We start from the raw sequence: 25,462 nt of genomic DNA on the forward strand, positions 1-25,462 counted from the left end.
TCTGTTTTAGTATTGGTTTTAGTTATTTAAAATTTATTTATTTTAATGTCTCTATTTCTACTATTAGTAGATATATTAATATTCTACTACTATAATAATAATATAATTATAATTCATACAAAAACACTTAACCAACAAAATTTTATTTTTTTAATTACCATTTTTAAAAATATTTTTAATAATTCACCCTTTAAATACAAACAATGCATAAAAATATTTTTTTTTTAACAAAACTAGCAAGCAAACTTAAAACATGTATTTTATATTTCAAATTTTATTAACTGATAGAAATGCTGTCATCATTCCTGCTTATTAATTTTTTTAAATATATTTACAAAAATGCAGATATTTATATTATATTCACCTGTATTTGAAGCCCAAACTGCACATTTTCCATCCATCCTGCAGGGGGCGACTCGACAAGTTTTATTCTCTGCTTAGTGTAAGCCTCTATTACCCTCTAGTGGACAAAATATGTAATTACTACCAGCAGTTTTTTTTTTTTAGAAATGGAAATGAAACCCCACAGAAAAATAAAATAACTCCATCCATCCTTTTTCCTACCGCTTATTCCCTTTCGGGGTCGCGGGGGGTGCTGGCGCCTATCTCAGCTACAATCGGGCGGAAGGCAGGGTACACTCTGGACAAGTCGCCACCTCGACAAGTTTTATTCTCTGCTTAGTGTAAGCCTCTATTACCCTCTAGTGGACAAAATATTTAATTACCACCAGCAGTTGTTTTTTTTAGAAATGGAAATGAAACCCCACAGAAAAATAAAATAATTCCACAAATAGTTTTAATTATACTTGAGAGGGACAAGCGGTAGAAAATGAATGAATGGATTGATTTTTATTTCGAATAGTGCCCAAAAGTCTGGACTTATTAAAAAAAATTTTTTAGCAACGAATGTCTATTTCGTGTACTGTATCACAGCAAATTTTTTACTCTGAAATTATTTTTGTATTTTATTTACTATTCTTTTACCACTTTTTTTGTATGAGACACTATTAATCGAATTGCACATTAATTCTATTTATTTGTATTTGTTTTGAACAAACCAGCAGGCGGAAGTCTGCAACCCAAAATATTGAAAAATAGAATGACCAAAAATAAAATAAAATAAGCCATATTACATACATGTAATATGGCTAGATAGTGTGTCATGAGATATAAATTGAATGAAGGGGACTTAAAGGAAACCAAATGAGCTCAAATATAGCTACAAATGAGGCATAATGATGCAATATGTACATACAGCTAGCCTAAATAGCATGTTAGCATCAATTAGCTTAGTCATGCAGTGACCAAATAGGCCTGATTAGCACTCCACACAAGTCTATAGCATCAACGAAACCCACCTTTGTTCATTCACGCACAGTATTAAAAGTTTGGTGGACAAAATGAGACAGAAAAAGAAGTGGCATAAAACACGTCCGAGAAAGTTATACATGTAAACCAGGGGTGTCCAAAATGCGGACCGCAGCTAATCGTTTACCGGCCCGCCACACATTCTGCAAAAAATTGATAGTATTGCAAATATTAAAATGTTTTTAAAAAAAGTGGAATGAGGTGAAATCTAATGAGAAAAAGTAGAAATGTTGACACAAAACTGAAATGCTGGCAGTTTTTTTGTTCCTTTTGTCTTTGTTTTCTTTTTTTTTCCATTGCTCCAATAAAAAAGACAACAAAAAAAATCTATGTTATTATGAATTATTAATTAAAAATTATCACTTTAAAATGTTTCATGTGAAAGAAATATTGCATGTGTTGTGTGGTTGCCATATAAAAACATCAACGTTTTGAGAAAAGAACATAAAACAAAATAGTTCAAACTTAAAATCGGCAGATATATCGGAAGTTGATCTTGAAATTTAAGTGTTAAAAGTAAAAAAACAAAAATGTATCACTTTATGAGTAGGGAACCTTATGGATCTCAAATATATTCAGTAGGATTTTATTTAACTTTTCACTGTGATTACTCAAAAATATTAATTAAAATCAATGGTGTCCTGCATTATTGATCTTTGAGGGCTTTAATTGCTAAATAAAGGAACTGTCCTGAAGGAATCAATAAAGTTCGGTCCATCTAAATAATGCACATTTCACTTTTACTATTAAAAACAAAGTTGTCTTTGACAGAAAAGACATAAAACCTTATTTGTTTTACTTTATATCAACCTCAAGTTGATATAGAGCAGGGGTCACCAATGAGTCGCCCGCTGGCCTGTTCTAAAAATAGCTCAAATAGCAGCACTTACCAGTGAGCTGCCTCTATTTTTTTTGAAAATTTTATTTATTTACTAGCAAGCTGGTCTCGCTTTGATCGACATTTTTAATCCTAAGAGAGACAAAACTCAAATAGAATTTTAAAATCCAAGAAAATATTTTAAGGACTTGGTCTTCACTTGTTTAAATAAATTCATTTATTTTTTTTACTTTGCTTCTTATAAATTTCAGAAAGACCATTTTTGAGAGAAAAATACAACCTTAAAAATGATTTTAGGATTTTTAAACATATCTTTTTACTTTTTAAATTCCTTCCTCTTCTTTCCTGATAATTTGAATCAATGTTCAAGTATTTTTTTTATTTATTGTAAAGAATAATAAATCAATTTGAATGTATTTCTTCATTTAAGCTTCTGTTTTTTCGAAGAAGAATATTTGTGAAATATTTCTTCAAACTTATGATTAAAATTCAAAACAATTATTTGTCTTTGTAGAAATTTCAGCCTGTGATGAGGTGGCGACTTGTCCAGGGTGTAAGCTGCCTTCCGCCCGATTGTAGCTGAGATGGGCACAAAGGGAATAAGCGGTAGAAAATGGATGGATACAAAATGCAGCTTGGTCTACTTTGTTATATATTCTAACAAAGTGCAGCTTGGATTCTAACCTATTTAAAACATGTCATCAAAATTCTAAAATTAATCTTAATAAGGAAAAATTACTAATGATGTTCCATCAATTATTTTTGAATTTTTTTCAAAAACATTCAAATTAGTTAGTTTTTCCTCTTTGAATTTTAAAGAGTCGAAATATTTTTGTAAAAATATTTATCTGTTTTTTTTATGTATTTATTGTGAGGAAATCATTAAGATGATCAGTGTTTCCACAAAGATAAATATTAATTATTAATAATAGCAGAGTTAAAGGTACATTGAGCAAATTGGCTATTTCTGGCAATTTATTTAAGTGTGTATCAAACTGGTAGCCCTTCGCATTAATCAGTACCCAAGAAGTAGCTCTTTGTTTCAAAAAGGTTGGTGACCCCTGATAGAGATTTACTGTAAGAATTAAATAAAAAATAATAATAATTTGACTAATTTTTTAACATTTTAGTGACTGAGACCCATATATGTTCCCCAGAGCCCTAAAAAAAAAAATAAAAAAATCCACAGATGGTTTGAAAATGAAAAATATCAAAATGCTTAAATTTTTCCGTGTGGAAAAAGTTTGGACACCCCTACGGTAACTTCAAGGACCGCCAAAATGAGTAGGACAAAACGGCGCTGGCCAAATACTCCAATCAGTGAAGCATGTTTAATACAAACCGTGTGCTTTATAACAATTAGGGAGGTTTGTGTCATGTTTGTCTTCCTACAGAAACCATATTGACACAAAAAATATGTTTTTTTCCCCTCATCTTTTTCCACTTTTCCTACATTTTTGAAAAAGCTCCAGAGAGCCACTAGGACGGCGCGGGTAGCCAACCCCCGGTCTGATAGGTGGGTTGCAATCACGTGACCCGGAAGTACTTCCGTGTTTTAAGCTCCTGTTTATTTACTACAACACCTGAATCCGTGCAAATTTGGTCATATTTCTGAAAGGTAAATATAAAAGCGATCTTGAAAAAAATATTTCAAATGAGATGGAGTGGAATTTTTACACTGGGAATAAGCGGTAGAAAATGGATGGATGGATAGGAACAACATATTTCCGGCCGAATGTAGCTGAGATAGGCGCCAGCGCCCCCCGCGACCCCAAAAGGGAATAAGCGGTAGGAAATGGATGGATGGATGGATATTTTAAAGATTTGAGCCATAATATCACCAAGACATCCGGGTTTCAGGAGATTGTCTTTAGCTCCAATAGGCTACTGTTTATTTACTAAAATACGAAAGATATAAAAGCGATCATTAAACTTTTTATTTTTTTATTTTTATTTTTTTTTAAATAAGATGGAGAGGATTTTTACACTATAAAAAAAAAAAGTTTTAAAAAATTTAAACCGTTTATCATCACCAAGTTATTTCCAGCGTGGACCTGTCATAGGATGTCACCTGTGCCACAAATCCAGTCGTGAAATTTCCTCGCTCCAAAATATTCCAAAAGTCAACTGTTGGCTTTATTATAAGAAATTGGTAAATTTTGGGAACAACAGCAACTCAGCAACCAAGTGGTAGGCCACGTAAACTGACAAGAGAGGGGTCAGCGGATGTTGAAGCGCGTAGTGCAAAGACTTTCTCCAAACTTCACGTGACCTTCAAATTAACCCACGTACAGTACGCAGAGAGCTTCATGGAATGGGTTTCCATGGCCGAGCGGCTGCATCTAAGCCAAACATCACCAAGTCCAATGCAGAGCGTGGGATGCAGGGGTGTAAGGAACGTCACAACTGGACTCTAGAGCAGTGGAGACGCCTTCTCTGGAGCAATGAGTCACGCTGTTCTATCTGGCAATCAGATGGATGTTTCCAGTCAACTTTATTATAAGAAAAGTGAAGAGTTTGGGAACAACAGCAACTCAGCCACCAAGTGGTAGACCACATAAACTGACAGAGAGGGGTCAGCGGATGCTAAGAGACTTTCTGCATAGTCAATTGCTACAGAGCTCCAAACTTCATGTGACCTTCCAATTAGCCCACGTACAGTACGCAGAGAGCTTCATGGAATGGGTTTCAATGGCCGAGCGGCTGCATCTAAGCCATACATCACCAAGTCCAATGCAAAGCGTGGGATGCAGGGGTGTAAAGCATGTTGCCACTGGACTCTAGAGCAGTGGAGACGCCTTCTCTGGAGCAATGAGTCACGCTATTCCATCTGGAAATCTTATTTGGAGGTTGCCAGAAGAACGCTACATTTCGGACTGCATTATGCGAAATTTGGTGGAGGAGGAATTATGGTGTGGGGTAGTTTTTCATGAGTTGGGCTTGGCCCCTTAGTTCCAGTGAAAGGACCTTTGAATGCTCCAGGATTCTAAAACATTTTGGACAATTCCATGCTCCCAACTTTGTGGGAATAGTTTCGAACCCCCTCCTCTTCCAACATGACTGAACATTGCGTTTCCCACCTAGGCCTTCATTAAAGTCCGACTTCAATGATTACCTCTCAAAACACCATCATTTTTGTCCCCACATGACCATTGCTGGGGAAATACCATACAGGAACACATTTACACCCTACTGGGCATTGTGCAAAACGGGTTATTTTCTGGCGCTTTTGAAAATCAATAAACCCACATCAGCAATTTCCTTTTGCCCTTTATTACCTTTATGAACCCCTTCTTTCAGAACTCTGTGAAAACTCTTTCCTGTCTCTCGCTTTTAAAGGCCTACTGAAACCCACTACTACCCACCATGCAGTCTGATAGTTTATATATCAATGATGAAATATTAACATTGCAACACATGCCAATACGGCCTTTTTAGTTTACTAAATTGCAATTTTAAATTTACCGCGAGGTGTCCTGTTGAAAACGTCGCGGAATGATGACGCTTGTTTGTGACGTTATTGGTTGGAGCGGACATTTTATCCCAGCAACAATCACGGCTAAAAGTCGTCCGCTTTAATCGCATAATTACACAGTATTCTGGACATCTGTGTTGCTGAATCATTTGCAATTTCTTAAATTAATAATGGAGACGTCAAAGAAGAATGCTGTTGGTGGATTGCATCTGCCTTTAGCAACCTTTCTTTGTTTGTTGTGAAGCTTTAATATGGGACAGAGTGGTCAAGCGAACATGATTCTCTACCACATGTCAACCGGCAGGTTTCGGTGAGAAAATTGTGGTAATAGGTCGGCTCTTACCGGAGACATGTGCGGAGCTTGCGTCCTCCTGCAGCTGTCAAAGAGGCAGCTGCGACTTTCTTGGCTCCTCCATGGCTTCCATCAGAGACACTGGCGGTCACCACACCCCTCCGACTTTCAGGTAGGACGTTATAATCTCACTAAAACACAATAAACAGATAACGGATTTTCCAGAATTATCTTAGTAAATGTGTCTAATAACATCTGAATCGCTCCTACTGCCGCCGCCTTTTTTTTCCCTCTAGTGCTTCACTCTAACTTTCCTCATCCACAAATCTTTCATCCTCGCTCAAATTATTGGGGAAATCGTCGCTTTCTCGGTCCGAATCGCTCTTGCTGCTGGTGGCCATGATTGTAAACAATGTGAGTATGTGAGAAGCTCTACAACCCGTGACATCACGCGCACATCGTCTGCTACTTCCGGTACAGGCAAGGCTTTTTTATTAGCGACCAAAAGTTGCGAACTTTATCGTCGATGTTCTCTACTAAATCCTTTAAGCAAAAATATGGCAATATTGCGAAATGATCAAGTATGACACATAAAATGGACCTTCTATCCCCGTTTAAATAAGAACATCTCGTTTCAGGAGGCCTTCAAATGACTGCAACAGCCAAGATTTGTGATTTTCATAACATAAATTAAAAACTTATGTTGTTGTGGAGGAAAAAACAAGCACTTTATTGGACACGGATGACCACATTATGGCGTCTTTGGTGATATCACCATCAAGAAAATATCCTTCATAGAAATAATAATAATAAAAAACAAAAACTTTATAATAATCATAGAGTTGATGTATTTTAAATATATATATATATATATTTATCTTTTAAATATTTGCCTTTACACCTTTCAAAATACGCCCAAATATGCACTGAATCATGTATTTTAGTAAATAAACTATCCGGAAGTGCATCTCGGTCACGTGATTGCAACTGACCTATCAGACTGCTGGTTTGTTAGAAACAAATGTTAAAAAAAATGAATTAATGTGCCCACGACAATCGATCCAACTCGATACACAGTGTCAAACAAAAAAAATGTGGTAAAAGAATAGAAAGTTAAATACAAAATCGGCACTAATGCAGGTCAATAACATTGGAAGTGCCCGGATGTGCCGCTGGGTCACGTGATTGCAACCCGGTTTTTTGTACGAATACAGAAGTTGGGAATTTTCTTTTTATTTATATTTATTTTTTAATTGGACGCACATAAAACGCCAGCAGGGGACGCAGAAAGTGTTGCTAGTAACATTATTCATGCAGTTACGTAAAAATAAAAAATGAAGTTTTAGTTGATTAATATAGTAAATAAATGATTTTGCCTCTAATAAAAAATAATTGGTTGCAATTTACTGCATTGTAATGAGATACTTTTAATTATTTATATACATACCATATATATGTATAATAATTTTAATTATTAATCTTCCAGAAAATCCGTTTATTTTAATTTTTTTTTTTTTTAAACAGCCTTCAAGTGTAGTTCCCGATTTGGTCACAAGATGACGTAGTTGCACCATGAATGTCTGAATGGCAGACGGAAGCATCGCAGGAAAGAGAATGCAACACAACCTAATAATTCTATTAATTAAACTCTACCATCATCTTCCGAACATAGTTTTAATAAAAAATAAACAAATTAAAAGAATATATTGTGAATGTAGTATTTTGTTATGTTGTGTGTAGGCCTAGTGTGAGAGAAGTTGGAGGTGACAACCGTCTTTTGATAAAAGACCTTAAGGAGTGTCGTCTTGCTGATTATGTACATTTATCCATGAAAGCTGCAGAAGAAGTCATCACAAAAAAATGGAGGATCATGGGTATTATACGGGTGGCGTTATTCTTTTCTGGGAGACCTGTTGGAAATAAAACGATTAAGTAACTGATAAGTAATGTACAATAGGAATAGTACACCATGAAATTTTGTACACTAGGGATAGTATGCCATGAAGTATTGTACATTAATGACAGTACACCATGAAGTATTGTGCACTAGGAGCAGTACACCATGAAGTATTGTACATTAATGATAGTACACCATGAAGTATTGTAAACTAGGAAAAGTACACCATGAATTATTGTACATTAATGATAGTACATCATGAAGTGTTGTACACTTGAAATAATACACCATGAAGTATTGTACATTAATGATAGTACACCAATAAGTATTGTGCACTAGGAAAAGTACACCATGAAGTATGGTACATTAATGATAGTACACCATGAAGTATTGTACACTAGGGATAGTACATCATGAAGTATTGTACACTAGGAATACTACACCTATGAAATATTGTACACTAGGAGCAGTACACCATGAAGTATTGTACACTACTGATTGTACACCATTAGGTATTTTGCACTAGGAAAAGTACACAATGAAGTATTGTACATTAATGATAGTACATCATAAAGTATTGTACACTTGGAATAGTACACCATGAAGTATTGTACATTAATGATAGTACACCATGAAGTATTGTACACTATTAATAGTACACCATGAAGTATTGTACACTAGGGATAGTACACCATGAAGTATTGTACACTTGGAAAAATACACCACAAAGTTTTGTACATTAAGATAGTGCACAATGAAGTATTGTACACTAGGAATAGTACACCGTGAAGTATTGTACACTAGGGATAGTACACCATGAAGTATTGTACACTAAGGATAGTCCACCACAAAGTATTGTACATTGATAGTACACCATGAAGTATTGTACACTAGGAATATTACACCATCGAAGTATTGTACAACAATAGTTTTTGTAAACTAGGAATAGTACACCATGAAGTATTGTACACTAGGGATAGTCCACCACAAAGTATTGTACATTGATAGTACACAATGAAGTATTGTACACTAGGAATAGTACACCATGAATTATTGTACACTAGGATTAGTACACCATGAAGTATTGTACACTAGGAATATTACACCCACGAAGTATTGTACAACAAGAGTTATTGTAAACTAGGAATAGTACACCATGAAGTATTGTACACTAGGGATAGTCCACCACAAAGTATTGTACATTGATAGTACACCATGAAGTATTGTACACTAGGAATATTACACCCACAAAGTATTGTACAACAAGAGTTATTGTAAACTAGGAATAGTACACCATGAAGTATTGTACACTAGGGATAGTCCACCACAAAGTATTGTACATTGATAGTACACAATGAAGTATTGTACACTAGGAATAGTACACCATGAAGTATTGTACACTAGGAATATTACACCCACGAAGTATTGTACAACAAGAGTTATTGTAAACTAGGAATAGTACACCATGAAGTATTGTACACTAGGGATAGTCCACCACAAAGTATTGTACATTGATAGTACACCATGAAGTATTGTACACTAGGAATATTACACCCACGAAGTATTGTACAACAAGAGTTATTGTAAACTAGGAATAGTACACCATGAAGTATTGTACACTAGGGATAGTACACCATGAAGTATTGTACACTAGGGATAGTCCACCACAAAGTATTGTACATTGATAGTACACCATGAAGTATTGTACACTAGGAATATTACACCCACGAAGTATTGTACAACAAGAGTTATTGTAAACTAGGAATAGTACACCATGAAGTATTGTACACTAGGGATAGTACACCATGAAGTATTGTACACTAGGGATAGTCCACCACAAAGTATTGTACATTGATAGTACACCATGAAGTATTGTACACTAGGAATATTACACCCACGAAGTATTGTACAACAAGAGTTATTGTAAACTAGGAATAGTACACCATGAAGTATTGTACACTAGGGATAGTACACCATGAAGTATTGTACACTAGGGATAGTCCACCACAAAGTATTGTACATTGATAGTACACCATGAAGTATTGTACACTAGGAATATTACACCCACGAAGTATTGTACAACAAGAGTTATTGTAAACTAGGAATAGTACACCATGAAGTATTGTACACTAGGGATAGTCCACCACAAAGTATTGTACATTGATAGTACACAATGAAGTATTGTACACTAGGAATAGTACACCATGAAGTATTGTACACTAGGAATAGTACACCATGAAGTATTGTACACTAGGAATACTACACCCATGAAATATTGTACACTAGGAGCAGTACACCATGAAGTATTGTACACTACGGATTGTACACCATTAGGTATGTTGCACTAGGAAAAGTACACAATGAAGTATTGTACATTAATGATAGTACATCATAAAGTAATGTACACTTGGAATAGTACACCATGAAGTATTGTACATTAATGATAGTACACCATGAAGTATTGTACACTTGGAATTAAAAAAAACACCATTAAGTATTGTACACTATTAATAGTACACCATGAAGTATTGTACACTAGGGATAGTACACCATGAAGTATTGTACACTTGGAAAAATACACCACAAAGTTTTGTACATTAAGATAGTGCACAATGAAGTATTGTACACTAGGAATAGTACACCGTGAAGTATTGTACACTAGGGATAGTACACCATGAAGTATTGTACACTAGGGATAGTCCACCACAAAGTATTGTACATTGATAGTACACCATGAAGTATTGTACACTAGGAATATTACACCCACGAAGTATTGTACAACAAGAGTTATTGTAAACTAGGAATAGTACACCATGAAGTATTGTACACTAGGGATAGTCCACCACAAAGTATTGTACATTGATAGTACACAATGAAGTATTGTACACTAGGAATAGTACACCATGAAGTATTGTACACTAGGAATAGTACATCATGAAGTATTGTACACTAGGAATACTACACCCATGAAATATTGTACACTAGGAGCAGTACACCATGAAGTATTGTACACTACGGATTGTACACCATTAGGTATGTTGCACTAGGAAAGGTACACAATGAAGTATTGTACATTAATGATAGTACATCATAAAGTAATGTACACTTGGAATAGTACACCATGAAGTATTGTACATTAATGATAGTACACCATGAAGTATTGTACACTAGGAATAAAAAAACACACCATTAAGTATTGTACACTATTAATTGTACACCATGAAGTATTGTACACTAGGGATAGTACACCATGAAGTATTGTATACTTGGAAAAGTACACCACAAAGTTTTGTACATTAATGATAGTGCACAATGAAGTATTGTACACTAGGAATAGTACACCATGAAGTATTGTACACTACGGATTTTACACCATTAGGTATTTTGCACTGGGAGAAGTACACAATGAAGTATTGTACATTAATGATAGTACATCATAAAGTATTGTACACTTGGAATAGTACACCATGAAGTATTGTACACGAGGAATAGTACAAGAATTATTGTAAACTAGGAATAGTACACATGAAGTATTGTACACTAAGAATAGTACATCATGAAGTATTGTAAACTAGGAATAGTACACCATAAAGTATTGTACACTAATGATAGTACACCATGAAGTATTGTACACTTGGAAAAGTACACCACAAAGTATTGTACATTAATGATAGTGCACCATGAAGTATTGTAAACTAGGAATAGTACACCATGAAGTATTGTACATTGATAGTACACCATGAAGTATTGTACACTACGAATAGTACAACAAGAATTATTATAAACTAGGAATAGTACACCATGAAGTATTGTACACTAGGAATAGTACATCATGAAGTATTGTCAACTAGGAATAGTACACCATGAAGTATTGTACACTAGGAATAGTACATCATGAAGTATTGTCTACTAGGAATAGTACACCATGAAGTATTGAACACTAAGAATAGTACATCATGAAGTACTGTAAACTAGGAATAGTACACCATGAAGTATTGTACACTAATGATAGTACACCATGAAGTATTGTACACTTGGAAAAGTACACCGCAAAGTATTGTACATTAATGATAGTGCACCATGAAGTATTGTACACTAAGAATAGTACATCATGAAGTATTGTAAACTAGGAATAGCACACCATGAAGTATTGTACATTAATGATAGTGCACCATGAAGTATTGTAAACTAGGAATAGCACACCATGAAGTATTGTAAACTAGGAATAGCACACCATGAAGTATTGTACATTGATAGTACACCATGAAGTATTGTACATTGATAGTACACCATGAAGTATTGTACACTACGAATAGTACAACAAGAATTATTGTAAACTAGGAATAGTACACCATGAAGTATTGTACACTACGAATAGTACATCATGAAGTATTGTAAACTAGGAATAGTACACCATGAAGTATTGTACACTAAGGATAGTACACCATGAAGTATTGAACATTAATGATAGTACACCATGACGGTTTGTACACTAGGAATATTACACCCATGAAGTATTGTACACTAGGAATAGTACACAATGAAATATTGTACACTTGGAATAGTTCACCATGAAGTATTGTACACTAGGAATATTACACCCATGAAGTATTTTACATTAGGAATAGTACATCATGAAGTATTGTAAACTAGGAATAGTACACTAAAAAGTATTCCACACTATGAATAGTACACTAGGAAGTATTGCAAACTATTAATAGTACACCATGAAGTGTTGTACAATCGGAACAGTAAACCATAAAGTGTTGTCCACTAAAAATAGTACACCATGAAGTACATTACTTTAGGAATAGTATATCATGCAGTATTGTGCACTAGGAATAGTACCCCACAAAATATTGTACACTATAGGAATAGTACACCATGAAGTATTGTAGACTAGGAATAGTACACCATGAAGTATTTTACACTATGAATAGTACATCATGAAGTAGTGTGCAGCAGTAGGAATAGTACACAATTAAGTATTGTACAGTATGAGAAGTAGAGAGTGAAGTATTGTACAGAATGAAAAGTAGAGTATTAAGTATTGTACAGCAAGTACTTGTATGAAGTATTGTAAAGTAAGTACTTGTATGAAGTATTGTAAAGTAAGTACCTGTATGAAGTATAGTAGAGTAAGTACTTGTATGAAGTATTGTAAAGTAAGTACCTGTATGAGGTATTGTGCAGTAAGTACTAGTATGAAGTATTGTAAAGTAAGTACTTGTATTAAGTATTTTACTACTTAATACTACACTACTGTATTTAAATATTGTCATGATGGTGGTACTTTATGAATTCTTAGGTCTACTACACTACTGTATTTTAATGTTGTCATTACTTTTGTACTGGATGAATACTTAGGACTAATACGCTACTGCATTCAATGTTGTCATTATATTGGTGCTTGAATACTTATGTCTACTACGCTACTGCATTTTAATGTTGGTCATTATGATGGTACTTGATGAATACTTAAGTCTACTACGCTACTGTATTTTAATGTTGGTCATCATGGTGGTACTTGATGAATACTTAAGTCTACTACGCTACTGTATTTTAATGTTGTCATCATGGTGGTACTTGATGAATACTTAAAACTACTACGCTACTGCATTCAATGTTGTCATTATATTGGTACTTGATGAATACTTATGTCTACTACACTACTGTATTTTAATGTTGGTCATCATGGTGGTAGTTGATGAATACTTAAGCCTACTACGCTACTGTACTATAATGTTGTCGTCATGATGGTACTTGATGAATACTTAGGCCTACTACGCTACTGTATTTTAATGTTGTCATCATGATGGTACTTGATGAATACTTAGGCCTACTACGCTACTGTATGTTAATGTTGGTCATTATGGTGGTACTTGATGAATACTTAGGTCTACTACGCTACAGTATTTGAATGTTGGTCATTATGGTGGTACTTGATGAATACTTAGGTCTACTACGCTACTGTATTTGAATGTTGGTCATCATGGTGGTACTTGATGAATACTCATGTCTACTACGCTACTGTATTTAATGTTGGTCATTATGACAGTACTTGATGAATACTTATGCTTACTACGCTACTGTGTTTGAATGTTAGTCATTATGGTGGTACTTGATGAATACTTATGTCTACTACGCTACTGTATTCAATGTTGGTCATTACGGTGGTACTTGATGAATACTTATGCTTACTACGCTACTGTATTTGGATATTGGTTATTATGGTGGTACTTGATGAATACTTAGGCCTCCTACACTACTGTACTTTATTGTTGTCATGAAGGTGGTACTTTATGAATTCTTAGATCTACTACACTACCGTATTTTAATGTTGGTCATCATGGTGGTACTTGATGAATACTTAGGTGGAACTGGGTGAGAAAAGTCAGGCAACCACTGATGTGTCGCCGTCCTTAAATGACAATTTAACACTGAAGTTAAGATTGTGTGTTCCGACCCATTCTTTGTGTGGTGTGTGTGTGTGAGTGTGTGTGTGTGTACGGAGTGGAGGAGAAAACCTCTAATCCGGCTGCTGTCAGGCCCAAACCCGGCTTGATGTCCCATTGATGTGGAACAGAACAAAACACAGTGGGGCCCTCGCTAAGCCAACTCTTTCTGTCACACACACACACACACACACACACACACACACACACACACACACACACACACACACACACACACACACACACACACACACACACACACACACACACACACCCTTCTGTGAAGCCCCCGACCCGGGCCCCCCTGCCCCCTAAGGAGGCGGGGCCTGTGTGCTGACAACAAGTGTTGCTGAGTAGCAATGCAAACTTCCTCACCGCCGCCAGACTCACACGCCAGGTTGGGGTGCCATTAAAGGTCATGGAAGGTCAAGGAAGGTCATTGGGGGTGAATGTGTGTGTGTGTGTGTGTGTGTGTGTGTGTGTGTGTGTGTGTGTGTGTGTGTGCGACGACAAAGTTATTTCCGCCTATCATTGAAGATTGGAGGGAAGACAGAACGCAGAGACAAAGGTAGTAAAGGACATGTGGAATAGAAATTAAGAGCATCTTGTATTACAGCAAAAAGATGTCCAATGTATATTATATTACGTTTATTTACTGGATGTTTTCATATTACATTTATTTTTGGGATGTTTTCATTGTACGTTTATATATATCAGATGTTTTCCTATTAAGTTTATTAAAAGGTTATCAGGCGTTTTCATATTACATTTATTTATTGGATGTTTTCATATTACGTTTATTCATCAGATATTTCCATTTTACGTTTATTTATCAGATGTTTTTATATTACATTTAGTCTTTGGGCGTTTTCACATAACGTTTATTTATCGGATGTTTTCACTATTCATTTATTTATTGGATGTTTTCATTTTACGTTTATTGGATGTTTTCATTTTTCGTTTATTTATTGGATGTTTTCATTTTACGTTTATCGGATGTTTACATAAGTTAATTGGATGTTTTAATATTATGTTTATTGATCAGATATTTTCATTTTACGTTTGTTTATCGGATGTTTTCACGATATATTTATTTTTCGGGCGTTTTCACATTACGTTTATCGGATGTTTTCATAATACATTTATTTATTGGATGTTTTCATTTTAAGTTTATCGGATGTTTGCATATTACGTTAATTGGATGTTTTCATATTATGTTTATTTATTGAATGTTTTAATTTCACGTTTACTAGATGTTTTCATATTACTTTTATTTATTGGATGTTTTCATATTACATTTATTTATTGGATGTTTTCATTTTATGTCTATTTATTGGATGTTTTCATTTTACGTATATTCAACGGATGTTTTCATATTACGTTTATCAGATATTTTCATACTATATTTATTCAGTAAATCTCTTCATATGTTTATTTATTGGATGTTTTCATATTATCTTTATTGATCGGATATTTTCATGTTACGTTTATTTATTGGATGTTTTCATATTACATTTATTTATTGGATGTTTTCATATTACATGTATTTATTGGATGTTTTCATATTACATGTATTTATTGGATGTTTTCATATTACATTTATTTATTAGATGTTTTCATTTTACGTTTATCGGATGTTTACAGATTAAGTTAATTGGATGTTTTCATATTATGTTTATTGATCGAATATTTTCATTTTACGTTGATTTATCGGATGTTTTCATGATATATTTATTTTTCGGGCGCTTTCTCATTACATTTATTTATCGGATGTTTTCATGATTCATTTATTTATTGGATGTTTTCATATTACATTTATTTATTGGATGTTTTCATATTACATTTATTTATTGGATCTTTTCATATTACATTTATTTATTGGATCTTTTCATTTTACGTTTATCGGATGTTTGCATATTACGTTAATTGTAGGTTTTCATATGTTTATTTATTGAATGTTTTAATTCTACGTTTACTAGATGTTTTCATATTACTTTTATTTATCGGACGTTTTCATATTACGTTTATTTATTGGATGTTTTCATTTTACGTTTATTTATTGGATGTTTTCATTTTACATGTATTCAACAGATGTTTTCATATTACGCTTATCAGATATTTTCATATTATGTTTATTGGATGTTTTCATATTACATTTATTTTTTGGATGTTTTCATTTTACGTTTATATATATATGATGTTTTCCTATTACGTTTTTTAAATGGTTATCAGGCGTTTTCATATTACATTTATTTATTGGATGTTTTCATATTACATGTATTTATTGGATGTTTTCACTTTACGTTTATCGGATGTTTACATATTAAGTTAATTGAATGTTTTCATATTACGTTTATTGATCGGATATTTTCATTTTACGTTAATTTATCGGATGTTTTCATGATATATTTATTTTTCGGGCGTTTTCACATTACGTTTATCGGATGTTTTCATAATTCATTTATTTATTGAATGTTTTCATATTACATTTATTTATTGGATGTTTTCATGTTACATTTATTTATTGGAAGTTTTCATTTACGTTTATTTATCGGATGTTTGCATATTACGTTAATTGAATGTTTTCATATTATGTTTATTGAATGTTTTAATTCTATGTTTAACAGACGTTTTCATATTACTTTTATTTATTGGATGTTTTAATTTTATTTTTATTTATTGGATTTTTCATTTTACGCGTATTCAACAGATGTTTTCACATTACGTTTATCAGATATTTTCATATTATGTTTATTCATTAAATCTTTTCATGTTTATTTATTGGATGTTTTCATATTACATTTATTTTTGGGATGTTTTCATTTTAAGTTTATATATATCAGATGTTTTCCTATTAAGTTTTTTAAATGGTTATCAGGTGTTTTCATATTACTTTTATTTATTGGATGTTTTCATGTTACATTTATTCAGATATTTTAATTTTACGTTTAGCGGATGTTTTCATATTACATTTATTTTTTGGGCATTTTTACATTTCATGTTACGTTTATTTATTGGATGTTTACATGTTAATTGGATGTTTTCATATTATGTTCATTTATTGAGAGTTTTAGTTTTCATATTACATTTATTTATTAAATGTTTTCATGTTACATTTATTTATCAGGTGTTTCCATATTACATTTATTTATCGGATGTTTTCATATCACTTTTATTTATTGGATGTTTTCATATATTTATTGGAAGTTTTCATTTTATGTTTATTTATTGGGTGTTTTCATTTTACTTTTATTCATCGGGTGTTTTCATATTACGTTTATTAGATATTTTCATTTTATGTTTATTCATCAAATCTTTTCATATTAAGTTTATTTATTGGATTTTTTCATTTTACGTTTATTTATCGGATGTTTTCATACTACGCTTATTTATCAAATGTTTTCATATTGTGTTTATTGGATGTTTTCATAATATATTTATTTATTGGATGCTTTTATGTTATATTGGAAGTTTTCATTTACGTTTATTCATCAGATGTTTACATAATACGTTTATTGAATGTTTTCATATTACTTTTATTCATTGGCTGTTTTAATTTTATGTTTATTTATTAGATGTTTTCATATTACTTTTATTTATCGGATGTTTTGTTATTACATTTATTTATCAAATCTTTTCATATTACGTTTATCAGGTTTTTTCATATTACATTTATTTATTAGGTGTTTTAATTTTACGTTTTTTTATCGGGTGTTTTCATATTACGTTTATCGGATATTTTCATTTTACGTTTTTTCATCAGATGTTTTCATATTACATTTATTGTCACATGGCGTTGGTGACGATCCCCAAGATGCAGAGAAGGCAGGCGAGGTGCAGGAAAATATAACTTCATATCCAAAAATTCAGAAAAAAAAAACCAGGAACTAGGAGACGAAAGGTCTGGAAACCAGGAAACAGGAACCAGCAAACAGGAACTAGGGACGAAAAGAAGGCACGCTGCAAACAGCTCCAGGATACAGGTGGTAGTGACATCGACAATGACAAGTCGTAATGACAATACTCCAGCCCAGACTGGAGGGCAAGGTAGGTTTAAATAGCGGCTGGCTGATTGATAGCAGGTGTGGCCAGGTGCCAATCAGCCGCAACTGAAGGTAAACAGCGCAAGCAGGAAACAACCAAAATATAAATGTTGACAGGAAATAAAGACAAACAGAGGGAAAACTAAAACATAACCAAACTGTCAGGGATAAGTCTGACATTTATTTATCGAATGTTTTCATATTACATTTATTCGAGCGTTTTCACATTATGTTTATTTTTCGTTTATTTATTGTATGTTTTCATATTACGTTTATTTATTGTTTTCATATTATATTTCATATTCATGTTGTTATTTATCGTTTATTTATTGGATGTTTTAATACTACGTTTATTTATTGTTTTCATATTACATTTATTTATTGGATGTTTTCATACATGTGCCAGCAACTTGAGGGTTGCAGGTTCAATTCCCGCTTCCGCCATCCTAGTCACTGCCGTTGTGTCCTTGGGCAAGACACTTTACCCACCTGCTCCCAGTGTCACCCACACTGGTTTGAATGTAACTTAGATATTGGGTTTCCCTATGTAAAGCGCTTTGAGTCACTAGAGAAAAAGGGCTATATAAATATAATTCACTTCACTACAACGTTTATTCATTAAGTGTTTTTATTTTACGTTATTTATTGGATGTTTTCATACTATGTTTATTTATTGCATGTTTTCATATTACATTTATTGGATTTTTTTCATTTTACATTAATTCATCAGATGTTCACATATGTTTATTGGATGTTTTCATATTACATTTATTTATTGGATGTTTTAATTTTACGTTAATTCATTAGATATTTTCATATTACTTTTATTTATTGGCTGTTTTCTTATTACATTTATTTATCGGATGTTTTCAGATTATGTTTCTTTATTGGATGTTTTCATATGTTTAATTCATCTGATTTTTTCACATTATGTGTATTCATTGGATGTTTTCATGTTACGTTTATTTATCGGGCGTTTTCACATTATGTTTATTTATCGTTTATTATTGTATGTTTTCATACTAAGTTTATTTATTGTTTTCATATTCATGTTATTTGTTTATTTATTGGATGTTTTAATACTATGTTTGTTTATTTATTGTTTTCATGTTACATTTATTTATTGGATGTTTTCATACAACGTTTATTCATTTGGTGTTTTTATTTTATGTTTATTTATTGGATGTTTTCATACTACGTTTATTTATTGAATGTTTTCATATTACATTCATTTATTGGATGTTTTCAAAATTCATTTATGCATTGGATTTTTTCATATTACATTTATTTATTGGATTTTGTCATTTTACGTTTATTCATCAGATGTTTAGGTATGTTTATTGGATGTTTTCATATTACATTTATTTATTGGATGTTTTAATTTTACGTTAATTCATTAGATATTTTCATACTACTTTTATTTATTGGCTGTTTTCTCATTACATTTATTTATCGGATGTTTTCATGATTCATTTATTTATTGGATGTTTTCATATTACATTTATTTATTGGATGTTTTCATATTACATTTATTTATTGGATCTTTTCATATTACATTTATTTATTGGATCTTTTCATTTTACGTTTATCGGATGTTTGCATATTACGTTAATTGTAGGTTTTCATATGTTTATTTATTGAATGTTTTAATTCTACGTTTACTAGATGTTTTCATATTACTTTTATTTATCGGACATTTTCATATTACGTTTATTTATTGGATGTTTTCATTTTACGTTTATTTATTGGATGTTTTCATTTTACATGTATTCAACAGATGTTTTCATATTACGCTTATCAGATATTTTCATATTATGTTTATTGGATGTTTTCATATTACATTTATTTTTTGGATGTTTTCATTTTACGTTTATATATATATGATGTTTTCCTATTACGTTTTTTAAATGGTTATCAGGCGTTTTCATATTACATTTATTTATTGGATGTTTTCATATTACATGTATTTATTGGATGTTTTCACTTTACGTTTATCGGATGTTTACATATTAAGTTAATTGAATGTTTTCATATTATGTTTATTGATCGGATATTTTCATTTTACGTTAATTTATCGGATGTTTTCATGATATATTTATTTTTCGGGCGTTTTCACATTACGTTTATCGGATGTTTTCATAATTCATTTATTTATTGAATGTTTTCATATTACATTTATTTATTGGATGTTTTCATGTTACATTTATTTATTGGAAGTTTTCATTTACGTTTATTTATCGGATGTTTGCATATTACGTTAATTGAATGTTTTCATATTATGTTTATTGAATGTTTTAATTCTATGTTTAACAGACGTTTTCATATTACTTTTATTTATTGGATGTTTTAATTTTATTTTTATTTATTGGATTTTTCATTTTACGCGTATTCAACAGATGTTTTCACATTACGTTTATCAGATATTTTCATATTATGTTTATTCATTAAATCTTTTCATGTTTATTTATTGGATGTTTTCATATTACATTTATTTTTGGGATGTTTTCATTTTAAGTTTATATATATCAGATGTTTTCCTATTAAGTTTTTTAAATGGTTATCAGGTGTTTTCATATTACTTTTATTTATTGGATGTTTTCATGTTACATTTATTCAGATATTTTAATTTTACGTTTAGCGGATGTTTTCATATTACATTTATTTTTTGGGCATTTTTACATTTCATGTTACGTTTATTTATTGGATGTTTACATGTTAATTGGATGTTTTCATATTATGTTCATTTATTGAGAGTTTTAGTTTTCATATTACATTTATTTATTAAATGTTTTCATGTTACATTTATTTATCAGGTGTTTCCATATTACATTTATTTATCGGATGTTTTCATATCACTTTTATTTATTGGATGTTTTCATATATTTATTGGAAGTTTTCATTTTATGTTTATTTATTGGGTGTTTTCATTTTACTTTTATTCATCGGGTGTTTTCATATTACGTTTATTAGATATTTTCATTTTATGTTTATTCATCAAATCTTTTCATATTAAGTTTATTTATTGGATTTTTTCATTTTACGTTTATTTATCGGATGTTTTCATACTACGCTTATTTATCAAATGTTTTCATATTGTGTTTATTGGATGTTTTCATAATATATTTATTTATTGGATGCTTTTATGTTATATTTATTGGAAGTTTTCATTTACGTTTATTCATCAGATGTTTACATAATACGTTTATTGAATGTTTTCATATTACTTTTATTCATTGGCTGTTTTAATTTTATGTTTATTTATTAGATGTTTTCATATTACTTTTATTTATCGGATGTTTTGTTATTACATTTATTTATCAAATCTTTTCATATTACGTTTATCAGGTTTTTTCATATTACATTTATTTATTAGGTGTTTTAATTTTACGTTTTTTTATCGGGTGTTTTCATATTACGTTTATCGGATATTTTCATTTTACGTTTTTTCATCAGATGTTTTCATATTACATTTATTGTCACATGGCGTTGGTGACGATCCCCAAGATGCAGAGAAGGCAGGCGAGGTGCAGGAAAATATAACTTCATATCCAAAAATTCAGAAAAAAAAAACCAGGAACTAGGAGACGAAAGGTCTGGAAACCAGGAAACAGGAACCAGCAAACAGGAACTAGGGACGAAAAGAAGGCACGCTGCAAACAGCTCCAGGATACAGGTGGTAGTGACATCGACAATGACAAGTCGTAATGACAATACTCCAGCCCAGACTGGAGGGCAAGGTAGGTTTAAATAGCGGCTGGCTGATTGATAGCAGGTGTGGCCAGGTGCCAATCAGCCGCAACTGAAGGTAAACAGCGCAAGCAGGAAACAACCAAAATATAAATGTTGACAGGAAATAAAGACAAACAGAGGGAAAACTAAAACATAACCAAACTGTCAGGGATAAGTCTGACATTTATTTATCGAATGTTTTCATATTACATTTATTCGAGCGTTTTCACATTATGTTTATTTTTCGTTTATTTATTGTATGTTTTCATATTACGTTTATTTATTGTTTTCATATTATATTTCATATTCATGTTGTTATTTATCGTTTATTTATTGGATGTTTTAATACTACGTTTATTTATTGTTTTCATATTACATTTATTTATTGGATGTTTTCATACATGTGCCAGCAACTTGAGGGTTGCAGGTTCAATTCCCGCTTCCGCCATCCTAGTCACTGCCGTTGTGTCCTTGGGCAAGACACTTTACCCACCTGCTCCCAGTGTCACCCACACTGGTTTGAATGTAACTTAGATATTGGGTTTCCCTATGTAAAGCGCTTTGAGTCACTAGAGAAAAAGGGCTATATAAATATAATTCACTTCACTACAACGTTTATTCATTAAGTGTTTTTATTTTACGTTATTTATTGGATGTTTTCATACTATGTTTATTTATTGCATGTTTTCATATTACATTTATTTATTGGATTTTTTTCATTTTACATTAATTCATCAGATGTTCACATATGTTTATTGGATGTTTTCATATTACATTTATTTATTGGATGTTTTAATTTTACGTTAATTCATTAGATATTTTCATATTACTTTTATTTATTGGCTGTTTTCTTATTACATTTATTTATCGGATGTTTTCAGATTATGTTTCTTTATTGGATGTTTTCATATGTTTAATTCATCTGATTTTTTCACATTATGTGTATTCTTTGGATGTTTTCATGTTACGTTTATTTATCGGGCGTTTTCACATTATGGTTATTTATCGTTTATTATTGTATGTTTTCATACTAAGTTTATTTATTGTTTTCATATTCATGTTATTTGTTTATTTATTGGATGTTTTAATACTATGTTTGTTTATTTATTGTTTTCATGTTACATTTATTTATTGGATGTTTTCATACAACGTTTATTCATTTGGTGTTTTTATTTTATGTTTATTTATTGGATGTTTTCATACTACGTTTATTTATTGAATGTTTTCATATTACATTCATTTATTGGATGTTTTCAAAATTCATTTATGCATTGGATTTTTTCATATTACATTTATTTATTGGATTTTGTCATTTTACGTTTATTCATCAGATGTTTAGATATGTTTATTGGATGTTTTCATATTACATTTATTTATTGGATGTTTTAATTTTACGTTAATTCATTAGATATTTTCATACTACTTTTATTTATTGGCTGTTTTCTCATTACATTTATTTATCGGATGTTTTCACATTATGTTTCTTTATTGGATGTTTTCATATGTTTAATTCATCTGATTTTTTCATATTATGTTTATTAATTGGATGTTTTCATGTTACGTTTATTTATCGGTTGTTTTCATATTACGTTTATTGGGTGTTTTCATTTTAAGTTTATTTATCGGTTGTTTTTATTTTACATATATTTATTGAATATTTTCATACTAAGTTTATTTATTGGATGTTTTCATATTACATTCATTTATTGTATATTCTCATATTACGTTTATTAATTGGATGTTTTCATACTACGTTTATTTATTGGATGTTTTCATATTACATTTATTTATTGGATGTTTTCATATGACATTTATTGGATGTTTTCAGTTTACGTTTATTTATCGGATGTTTTCATATTACATTTATTTATTGGATGTTTTCATATTACGTTTATCGGATGTTTTTTTAGTATTTTGTTTATTTATTGGATGTTTTCATATTACGTTTATCGGATGTTTTTTTAGTATTTTGTTTATTTATTGGATGTTTTCATATGTTTATTTATTGGATGTTTTTCAAATTACATTTATTCATCAGGTTGTCATATTACGTTATTTCTTGGATGTTTTCATATTACATTTATTTATTGGATGTTTTCATTTTACTTTTATTTATCGAATGTTTTCATATTACATTTATTTATTGGATGTTTTCATATTACATTTATTTATCGGATGTTTTCATATTACATTTATTTATCGGATGTTTTTTTGGTATTTTGTTTATTTATTGGATGTTTTCATAGGACGTTTATAATTGGATGTTTTTCAAATTACATTTATTCATCAGGTTTTGTCACATTACGTTTATTTCTTAGATGTTTTCCTTTTACGTTCATTTCTTGGATGTTTTATATATTACGTTTATATATTGTATGTTTTCATATAACATAATTATTTTGATTAGTTAATATTACATTTATTTATCGGGTGTTTTTACATTATGTTGTCAAACTACGACTTGGATTAAGGTTGTTTCTCCGACGCAGAGGGAATTTGGCACGAGCGAGACGTGAATGTGAGCACATCTTTTTATTTTAACACTATAACTAACAAAAGACAAACAAAAAGCGCTCACAATTGAGGTCCAAACTTGGCTATGGAAACAAACACTTGCATTATGGACATAAACAAAAGACTTAGCACAAAGGCAATTAACTATGAACTATAAACAAAAACTTACAGGACGTGGAACTGTGAAGGAGGGCATGAATGTAGGAGCAGCATAGGTAGGTGAAGATGCCAGAACGAAGACAGAAAAAGAATGCCTTAAATAGCAGCTGTGATGATTAGTGAAAACAGGTGTGAGGCTGAGGACAGGGACGGGACTAGGAGACCAGGTGAAACTAATGGGTTGCCATGGAGACGAAAACAAACCAGGAAGTGCAAAGACAGAACTAAATGTCCAAAAAGCTAAACATAACCTGACCAAACATGGCAAAAAACAAAACATAATCTTACAGGCGTGACTTATGTTTATTAATTGGATGTTTTCTTCGGGTGTTTTTATTTGACGTTTATTCGATGTTTTCATACTACCTTTATTTATTGGATGTTTTATATATTACATTTATTTATTGGTTGTTTTCATTTTATATGTATTTATTTGGTGTTTTCCTATTACGTGTATTTATTGGCTGTTTTCATATTACCTCTCATTACATATATTTTTCGGATGTTTTGATATTACAATTATTTATTGGATGTTTTCATATTAGGTTTATTTATTGGGTGTTTTCATATTACAATTATTTATTGGATGTTTTCATATTACCTCACATTATGTATATTTATCGGGTGTTTTCATTTTGCAATTATTTATTGGATGTTTTCATATTAGGTTTATTTATTGGATGTTTTCACAT

At 31.4% G+C, this 25,462-nt stretch overlaps 1 long non-coding RNA gene across 2 annotated transcripts in view; it reads right to left on the reverse strand.

Moving 5' to 3' along the window:
• Nucleotides 1-24,833, reverse strand: part of LOC133570005 (uncharacterized) — a 32,631-nt gene extending 7,798 nt beyond the window's left edge. Inside the window, exons 1-2 of one of the 2 annotated variants that reach the window (XR_009810017.1) lie at nt 24,781-24,833; nt 6,025-6,164 (exon numbers count right to left, since the gene is read on the reverse strand). This is a non-coding gene — a long non-coding RNA (uncharacterized LOC133570005). The remainder of the gene's footprint in view (nt 1-6,024; nt 6,165-24,780) is intronic. The other variant, XR_009810018.1, reaches the window with a different exon arrangement.
• Between the last annotated feature and the right edge of the window lie 629 nt (nt 24,834-25,462).

This window comes from Nerophis ophidion, linkage group LG16 (genome assembly GCF_033978795.1).
Source record: "Nerophis ophidion isolate RoL-2023_Sa linkage group LG16, RoL_Noph_v1.0, whole genome shotgun sequence".
NCBI lineage: Eukaryota > Metazoa > Chordata > Actinopteri > Syngnathiformes > Syngnathidae > Nerophis > Nerophis ophidion.